General features: G+C 39.8%; 1 long non-coding RNA gene across 1 annotated transcript; it reads right to left on the reverse strand.

Annotated features, from left to right (window-relative positions):
• Positions 1–5,256: 5,256 nt before the first annotated feature.
• Positions 5,257–8,891, reverse strand: LOC143863926 (uncharacterized). Its single transcript, XR_013241041.1, has 2 exons — positions 8,529–8,891; positions 5,257–8,393 (listed from the first exon to the last, which is right to left on the reverse strand). It is a non-coding gene; the product is annotated as an uncharacterized LOC143863926 (long non-coding RNA).
• Positions 8,892–9,925: the final 1,034 nt, after the last annotated feature.

The following is a 9,925-nucleotide window of genomic DNA, read 5'->3' on the forward strand; positions in this document are numbered from 1 at the left end:
TGAACAGATCTAATTGAATGTGTCTAACTTCACATGGTTGTTGCTGGTAGAATTTCTCTTTCAAGCTGCCATACCTTTCAAGATTCTGACCAAACTAGAAGAAAATTGTCAATTTCCACGTGATTTTTTTGGTAAGGAATTCACATGATTGTATTTTTTTTGAATGGCTTCTTATGACTTATAATTCACATGATTGTTGCATGCATAATCTTACTTTATCACATGCGGAATTTTATTTTTTCAAGTCAGAGTGAATTTCAAGAAAGCTACAAAACCCAACTAGGGATTTGCTAGCATCCATGCATAAGGCATTTTGCAGGTGGCCTGTTGCGTGTGAGAGCAGCCACACAGGCTCACTTTTCAGCAGATTTTGTTTTCATTCATGAGGCGGCTGCTCTTACATGCAACAGGCCATCCGTGAAATGCCGTCAACTTACTATGTAAGAAGCAACAAGAAAAAAGGAAAAAGAAAGCTACAGAACTTCCATAAAAGGGAAAATTCAAGACCTGATGTTTTTAATAAGAGCTCTCCTTTAACCTGACCATTTAAACTCATGGTGAAAGATACTCTCAAATCCATGTAATTCTTACCAGTAATTCTTCTTCAAGTCATCATGGCTTTTCAAGAAAGCTACTACTGAACTTATCAAACCAGACACTATGAGCATTCATAGACACAAATATCGTTCTTGAGAATTTTGGGTATTTACTTTGAGATCGTAACTTTCTTTTCTTTTTTTTCTTTTTTTTTCTCAGGTTTTTAGTGACATTTCAGTGATGGTATTTTTTCTGCCTTTTCCTGAATTCAAAATCGCTATATTTGTAGCAATTTCGGAAGTATTGGTGAATTTGTGACACTGAACTGATTGAACTCGGTAGTACCCTCCTTACTTACCATCAACGTGGTTGCTTCATGTAAAATTCGTCTTTAAAGTCGTCATCTCTATATTTGTGAGCAATTTCGGAAGTATTGGTGAATTTGTGACACTGAACTGACAGAACTCGGTGGTGCCCTCCTTACTTTCCATCAACGTGGTTGCTTCATGTAAAATTCGTCTTTAAAGTTGTCATTGTACTTCCAAGATATTGAGACAAAGCTACCCAACTTCTCAAACCAGTTCTTAGGTGCAGAAAATTCTCAAATCCATGTTCAAGTCACCATGAATATTGAAGAAAGCTACTTAACTGCCAAATAAGATATTGGGAAACCTTTTTCTTCAAAAAAAAAAAAGATATTGGGAAACCTTTGATCTCCTTTCTACACTCCTTTCACCTGACCATAAACTCAGAGGGAAGGAAACTCTCAACTCAACTCAACAAAGCCTTTGTCCTAAACTAGTTGGGGTCAGCAGAGGGAAGGAAACTCTCAAATCATGTAATTATTATATGCAGAGTTCCATTCATGTTATCACCTTAACTTTTCAAGAAAGCTACTGAACTGATCGCCAGATCCCAGGAGCTTGTTGGGTTCATCTGTACCCTCCATTAATCAGATCCAAAACATGGCCGAGGGTGCTAGCTCACCAAGATATTTTAATTAATTTAACTATTATCTTTTACATGATAATATGGTCATAATATGTAATATATAGAAAATTTTAGCAGGTTAAGTAAACATGATGTATTATTTTCATATAAAAAATTTAGGATACTAATATTCAGACTACCATGTTTTGATATTTGCACTAGCTTACCTTGTCTTTTATTATTTAACTAGCTGTCAAAAATTATTACAATTCCGAAAAATCTCTCAGAAGCCCATTAAAATAGAAAATACAAGATGGATTAGTACCAATATCAAACATGGTAATGCCAATATCGGTAGCCAAAATTTACTATTTTTTAATGGAAAACAACCAAAATTTACTATTAAAATGGATAAAACATGTGATAATCGTAAATTTGTTATAGTAATATTTAGAAAAAAAAAAAGATAATGAAAATATAGAAGTGTCGCAGTAAATCCTAAAGTGTTCGAATCCAACACCTGTCCGACATGGGTACATTGCCCATTTACAAGAATCCATGTAACATAGCACGCAACAAATCATCCTGTCATGGTTGGGTTTCGATTTTTTGAACCTTGATGTGATACTAAATCAACATTGAGAGAATTAACCTCCACACTGTTTAGTAAAGTTTACATAATCTTTTATATAGAAGTAAAATTACATTATCTGTAGGGAGAAACAAATATAAAATTAGGAACAATCTGAACATATCCAATTGAAGGTGTCAAGAAATTCTAAATTCACATGGTTGTTGCTGGTAGAATTTCTATTTCAAGTTGCCATAACTTTTCAAGAATATGACCAAACTAGAAGAAAATCTTCATTTTTCACATAATTTTATTTCCATAATCAATTCACATGATTGTTGCATGTATAACCTTCTTTTTTCAAGTCACAATGAATTTCAAGAAAGCTACACAACTTACTATATATGAAACAACAAGAAAAAAGGAAAACGAAAGCTACAGAACTCCCATAAAAGGGAAAAGTCAAGACCTGATGCGATCATAGGAACTCTTCTTTAACCTGACCATTTAAACTCATGGTGAAGGAAATTCTCAAATCTAAGTAATTCTTATCTGTAGAATTCTTCTTCAAGTCATCATAGCTTTTCAAGAAAGCTTCTGAACTTATCAAACCAGACACTATGAGCCGATTCATAGACACAAATCTCGTTCTTGAGAATTTTGGGTAATTTCTAAACATTTTTTTAAAGTTTTCTCTAGGTTTTTAGTGACATTTCAGTGATTTTGAATTTTTTTTTAAAACTAGTAAATTTTTTCTGCTTTTTTTTCTTTATTAAAAATCTCTATATTTGTGAGCAATTTCGGAAGTATTGGTGATATTTATGACACCGAACTGATTAAACTCAGTGAACCCTCCTTACTCTCCATCCATGTGACCACAGGGTTGAGGTGAAAATTATAAAATTCATGTGATTGCTTCATGTAAAATTCGTCTTTAAAGTTGTCATGATACTTCCAAGACATTAGACAAAGCTACTGAACTTGTCAAACCAGCTCTTAGGCGCTCGTCAATAGGGAATAGGGACCCTTGCGAGCCATCCCTATTAAGCTCATGGGGGCCCTCCTTTAACCTGATCGCAAACCCAAGGTCCAGAAAATTCTCAAATCCATGAGGAAAATTCCTTGTTCAAGTAACCATGAATCTTGAAGAAAGCTACTGAACTTCCAAATAAGAGCTGAGGAAACCTTTGATCTCTTTCTACATTCCTTTAACGTGACCATAAACTCAAGGGAAGGAAACTCTCAAATCGTGTAATTATTATACGCAAACTTCCTATTCATATTAACAATCACCTTAACTTTTCAAGAAAGCTACTGAACTGATCACCAGAATCCAGTAGTTTTTTGGGCTCATTTGTACCCACCATTAATCAGATCCAAAACCAAGGTGGAGAAAATTCATAAATCTTTGTTTGTGTGGAATTCCTCTTTCAATTCATCACGGCATTAAAAGAAGGCTATAAATAATGTTAGAAAGCTTGCAGGGCTCTTCTTCGGGGCCTTAGGTGGTACGTCAAATCATTGAGTAATCTTTTGATTGCGGAAAGAGATTCTTCAAATGCTCTTGCTTGGGCTAGTAGCAAAGCAATCGGCCTTGGAAATTAGTGAACATGATCTCAAAGATAAGAGACCTTTGTTTGCAGCTCCACCCGGAGTTCCATCATATGAGGAGATTGGCAAACGAACAAGCAGACAATTGGCCAAGGAAGGTTTGGAGTTTGAAGAGATGGTGATGATCATAGCAGGAGGATAGGAGCTTGGAATCCTAAGGGGTCAGTGTATGGGTTTTGGGGTTTTTTTTCGGCTGTATACACTTCTAGGAATGCTTTTTCCCTTTTGTCTGTAGCTGTTCTGTTTACAATAAAACTGTTATCTTTCAAAAAGAATGTTTGAAAGCTTGGATTTCGACATGGACTGGACGAGTTCACTGCCAAATCAATTCCTGACACAGCCGAGTCCAGTGACTTTTCAATTGACCAATCTGATTTCTTTATTAGACTAATAAGATCAAAAGTTAGTTGACTCAGCTGAGTCAATGGTTGACTAGATGAGTTTTTAAACGTTGGATCAAACAGGACCCCAAGAACCCGTTGTGCTCATCGGTGCCATCCTTTAATCTGGATGCAAACTTGCTTAACTTTAAAAATACACATGATAGTTGCATATAAGTTCATCTTTTTAGTTTCCATGGCACTGGAGGAAAGCTACTGAACTTATGAACAAGATGTTACTAGACCATTGAGTTCAAAGAAATTGTATAATGACCACAAACTCAAGTGAAGAAAATTCTCAAACCCATGTGTTGTTGGATGTATAATTCCTTTACTTATATAATTGACTTATACCATGATGCCAACTTTCAATGCACCCAATCCTTGGTGGATGATGTGGCTTCACTAAAGGTACAGAAGATCCCTCCAAGTTGTAAGGAACCCTACAAATAGCTGCCCCATGTAATGATTGAAAGCATCATGTTGGATTAGGGAAAATTGAACCAAATATGACAAGCAATGTTTAGCAACTGATATAGGAAAAAGGGGACGCCTAGATTAAAGACAATGTCTAAAAAGGGCGGCCCAATGCACGAGGCTCCCGCCATTGCGGGGTCTGGGGAGGGCTAGATGTACGCAGCCTTACCCCTGCTTTGCAGAGAGGCTGTTTCCGTGACCGAACCTGTGACCACCAGGTCACAATGGAGTAACCTTACCATTGCGCCAATGTCACAATGGCTATGGCTTTTAATAGTGAGAAAGCTATATGATCCACAGATATGTGCCTCGGAAAATCTCTATAAGAACTAAAAGAAATCCCAAGAGATTACTGTAACGGAAGCTGGAATTTTATGTAGATAGAAGAAATCTGCACTTTGGATTCTTGATTAATTAAGACCTGCTAAGAGGACTGCATAGGTTGGATTATTGATACAACAAACTGCCATTTATTTGTTGAATACACGTGTCAAAAGAAGAACCATAACAAATTACATAGTAAACTAAATAACTTGAGAGTCGAGACAGAATAATTAGTCTCAGAAGAATATCAGATCATAACATGATGGTGGACATGACATGCCATCTTCTTTAATAAATTGTCACCATTAAAAGAAAAAGAAAAAGAAGAAGAAGAAGACACGACACGCCATCAACGCAACCATTTGACGTGGTTACTTGAGCACGCCAACCTCCATAACTTAGACATGGACAAATAACTCAATGTCAGATACGTGAGGTTTCAGGGGGACCTCGAGAAATCCATTCATATAGAGAGATATATAGGGATATTGAATAATATACTACTCTACAAATTTTGGTTCATAAAAGCATCGTATATAGAAAAAACTCAAAAAGCATCTAAAAAACTAAATATGCAAAAGTATGTAAATGGTATATAAGCAATGCTCAAACACCTCATTGCTAATATACAATTTCCTGATAATTGTGTAATTGTATCTGTTGGAATATGTAACTTGCCTAAGGGCATTTAGGACTTTGTACATTCTTTTATGTTTTAGTGTAAAGATATGAGTCAGGGGAAGATTACCCTAACTCATTCATTCATCTCTCTCTAAACTCTCGGTTAACATGGTATCAGAGCCTTAGGGTTTTCTGATCCGCGTAGGGTTCTCTATCAGCCTCCATCTTCTCCGCCACCCCCCTCCCCTCCTGCCGCAAAACCCTAAACCCAACTTTGGCCGAAGTTTCATCCGAGGCACACCGACATGCTGCCTTTTTCCTCGTGAGAAGGAATCGTTCCCTCTAAGTCGAAGGTAGCAGGCCCTCCCTCCCACCATCTTCTCCTTCCCTGCGCATAACTCCTAGTCCACCCCCTTGCAAATCGCTATCGGAGGAAGAAGTTTCTCCCGAAGACGAACTAGATCCGGACTCGACTAGAGTACTAGGACTACTACCACTACCGGACATGAAAGAAAAAGTTGAAAAATGAAGGGACAAACAGCGAAGAAGAAATTACCGATCAGAAGAGTGAAATCCCCAAACTCAACAAAAGACCAACACAACTGATGAGACCAGAGGAGAAAGAGCAAAACGGGGAGCAAAGAAAAAGAAGTTAGAAATGAGGATGGAAGAAGAAACCATTTCCTTTTAAAGATGACCAAAGACTGGCAACTCTTCGCATTCTCAAATACCGCAATGCCATGTGTCCCGGCACGCCAAAAGCCATTAATGGCCGGTACAATTTACGAGGAGCCGCACCCAATTTTGAGAAATGCACCCGAAGACATCATTTGGAGGTAAAAAACCGTAGTTGGGCATTTTGTCGAACACATTGTGGGCTTCTCCAATCTCCCACGCCTCACGCGCAAAACAATAGACTCGGTCTCAAAGAATGGGATGTAGAGCTAAAAGAGTTGTGCTCGGGCATTTCTTCGAACACATTGTGGGCTTCTTCAAACTCCCACACCTTGTACATGCGACAACGGATACGGTCTCAACGAACCATCATCAACCAATACATAATGATGATGGAAAGATGCGAGTCATGGGAATGAATCCGATCCTAATGAAGCATGTACGCACGATTCGAAGACGCACCTTCCCGGAGCTTAGGATCGCCCCAAGACGATCCGATTATAGCGCAAAGGGACCCGAACTAGGCTCGCCCCGAGGCGGTCCGAATCAGGCGCAACAAACTTCAAAATCTGAACCGCTCAGATCCAAAACTAATCAGGAGCAACCCCTTAAAAAACAAGGGGTATGAAGTTTTGGGGCTGCCCAGATCCGACTCCAATATAGCCCAATACCCTGTGAAATGAGATATGGAACCGTGTTCACCTAATCCCAATATGGCATACATGCCATAAAGATAAAGATAAGATGGGGCTATAAACAGCTGATCTTAGCATGGCCTCCATGCGTGCCAAAAAAGCAAGATGGACCCATACACAGCCGATCCTAACTTGACTTCCACACATACCATAAAAGGAGAGATTTTGGGATCTTCAAAATCCGATCCTGATACGAGACGCAGAATCTTTGATCGGCCACTACCGATCCCAATATGAGACCTGCGCCCCACGAAAAACTTGGATCAGCTCTGGCCGATCCTAGTGTGGGACCCGAATCTCATGAAAATCACGGATTAGCTTTGGTCGATCTCAATATGGGATCCGTATCTCATAAAAATCTTGGATCAGCTTTGGTCGATCCCAATATGGGGCTCACGCCTCGTGAAAATCTCGGATCCAGCTTTGGCCGATCCCAATATGAGACATGTGCCCCACGAAAGTCTCGGATCAGCTCTAGCCTATCCTAATATGGGGCCCACGCCTCGTGAAAATCTCGGATCCAACTTTGGCCGATCCCAATATGAGACCCGTATCCCACAAAAATCTCGGATCAGCTTTGACTGATCCCAATATGAGACCTGTGCTCCACGAAAGTCTCGGATTAGCTCTAACCAATCCCAATATGAGACTTGCGCCCCATAAAAATCTCAGATCAAGCTTCGGCCGATCCCAATATGGGACCTGAGTCTCATAAAAATCCCGGATTAGCTTTGGCCAATCCCAATTTGGGACCCGCACCCCATAAAAATCTCATATCAAGCTTTGGCCGATCCCAATATTGGAGCCACCACCCGACCGCCATATGGGGCGTACATCCTAAAAGATTTTTGACCATATGATATCAACCTCAAGAAAACGCTTCAATGACGTTATATCACAAAACTTAAGACAGTTGATCCAGCTAAGATCAGTGTCGCTTCATCAAGTCGGATCGAAATCCAACTTCACCAAGACGATCTGGAACATCCAAGTCGATTTAAATGATGAGCAGAGCCAACACTCAAACTTCCCCAGGCCATAAGTACGGCCTAAGGAACTAGGGGCATCTGATGGGACCCAGAATCAATCATCCAATCAGGAAGCGGCACGTGTCATCTGGGGGGGTGTACCCAAATTACCTCCGCTACAAGAGGATAATTAAGAACCTAATCCTAGAAGAAAAAGAAAACATACACTCTCTGCCCAACCACAGGACGACACCTATCCAAAGGGTAAATAGGTAAATCAGCCATGACCACCTACTATAAATAGCCATCCAAGGCTCAAAGGTAAGGGTCCAAAACCCGAGAAATTATCGTTCATTACTATTTTTGGTATGCGAATGGTGCCCAATACTGACTTGAGTGTCGAAGGGTCCGCCCGGGGACTATACCCCGGGTTGGCCTTATGACCGGGTGCTATCTTGTGCAGGATTCATCTGGGCACAAAAACCTTTCCTTCTAGATGACCAGATAAACATTCCCCCCTACTCCTGATCAGATCCCGATCAGGTTTGCTCCTCTTGAACTGCCACATTGCATAAACTGTTTTCGACCACAACAGATCTATTACCTATTTTAAGCATAAAAAGGAAGCAAGTATCAGTGAACCAACATTTTCCAATCTTCCACCATATGGGTACACAAAAAATCTATTGCCCAAGCTTATGGCTTAGGCATGGAGTGAAGTGGCATGAAGAGAGCGTACCTTGTAACTGAAATGGGTTGGGCGTGGATGGACAATGTGTACCACCATGCTCACAAATTGTTTGTATAAATGACGCAACGAAACTAAAGATTTGATAGGAAACTTTAACGTAGCTGTTTTGTTATTTTGATGGTAACTGGGAGTACCTCCTTGTTAAGAGCTCGTTTTCTAACTGACTCGGCACCGTACATGTGGCCAAAGTGGGCCACGTCTCCCTCTCTCTCCCTCTCTCTCTGTGTGTTGGTGGAAGAACTTTTGATGACAGATATTCCACCACGTTAATAGTAGTGACGGTTCCTAGTCAGATCTTCAATTGAAAAAAAGGGTTTTGCTAGGGATGAATTTTTCGCCCCCATGTAAGATTATGCGCCCCACTAGATTATGCGCCCCACTGTCAACGTGATTTGACGTCAAAATGTTTTAAAGTCTGCCCACAATACATTATCCTACACGGAGAAGAAAAAAATATCCCTTTGTCTTATTCATTCAATTCGTCTGAGGTGGCTGTTCTCTCACGCAAAAGTCAGCCGGGAAATTTATGTCAGGGAAATTCACTGAGGCTCTATTCACTTGTTTTCCCGGGAAAGGAAAAGAAAATGTTTCCCGGGAATCTGAGGTGGCATTAGGAAAAGAAATCCAGGAAATCTGTGCAGGAAAAAGTTTCCCTAGATTGTTCACTTGCGTTGGAAAAGGTTTTCAGGGAAACTGCTTGCCCTTCTTTTTGCACTAGTTTTCCAGGGAAACGAAATCCGTATGTTTTTTGTCGGAAATAAAATCCCTAGAAGGTGGGAAAATGGGCTTTTCCATATCATTTTTTGCTTTTCTGCAAATATTCCACATGTGTAATTCTATTTTCCCTTGAAAGCAAGTGAACACCAGAATTCTGTCTTTTCATGGTCTTGTCAGGGAAAAAATAAGCTGTTTTCCAGGGATTTGCTTTCCAGGGAATGCAAGTGAACAGAGCCTGACAGTAAGCATGCATCCGTTGGAATTTTAAAAGAAAAGTAGAGCCGATTCCTTGTTTGGTTGCCAATTTGCATTCAACTTGAGAGTCCTCAAAATATTTACGAGACATTCATCTCCTCTCCTTCTTACTTCCAAACCAAATTCTACTAAACAAGAGACTTTAGGTTGAAAAATCTTGAAAATGATGTTTTTCTCTCTTTCTGCACTCTCTATATTGGTATGACACCTCTAATGTTCAGTCTCTTTATAGATCAGAGGGTTAGGACAACCTATGGAAATGATTTTTGGGACAACCCATTTAGGCTGTGGCCCATCTAATGGACGGTTTGGATCATCCTATGGTGCGGGCCGTACCATACTTTTTAATAAAGTGAGGAGTGCAATGATCAAAATATGGTAGTGCCAATAACATTTCCCTTTATTTAATGTCA

This window comes from Tasmannia lanceolata, unplaced genomic scaffold (genome assembly GCF_043159265.1).
Source record: "Tasmannia lanceolata isolate RefF3 unplaced genomic scaffold, GAP_Taslan_0.1 ptg000044l, whole genome shotgun sequence".
Classification (NCBI taxonomy): Eukaryota; Viridiplantae; Streptophyta; class Magnoliopsida; order Canellales; family Winteraceae; genus Tasmannia; species Tasmannia lanceolata.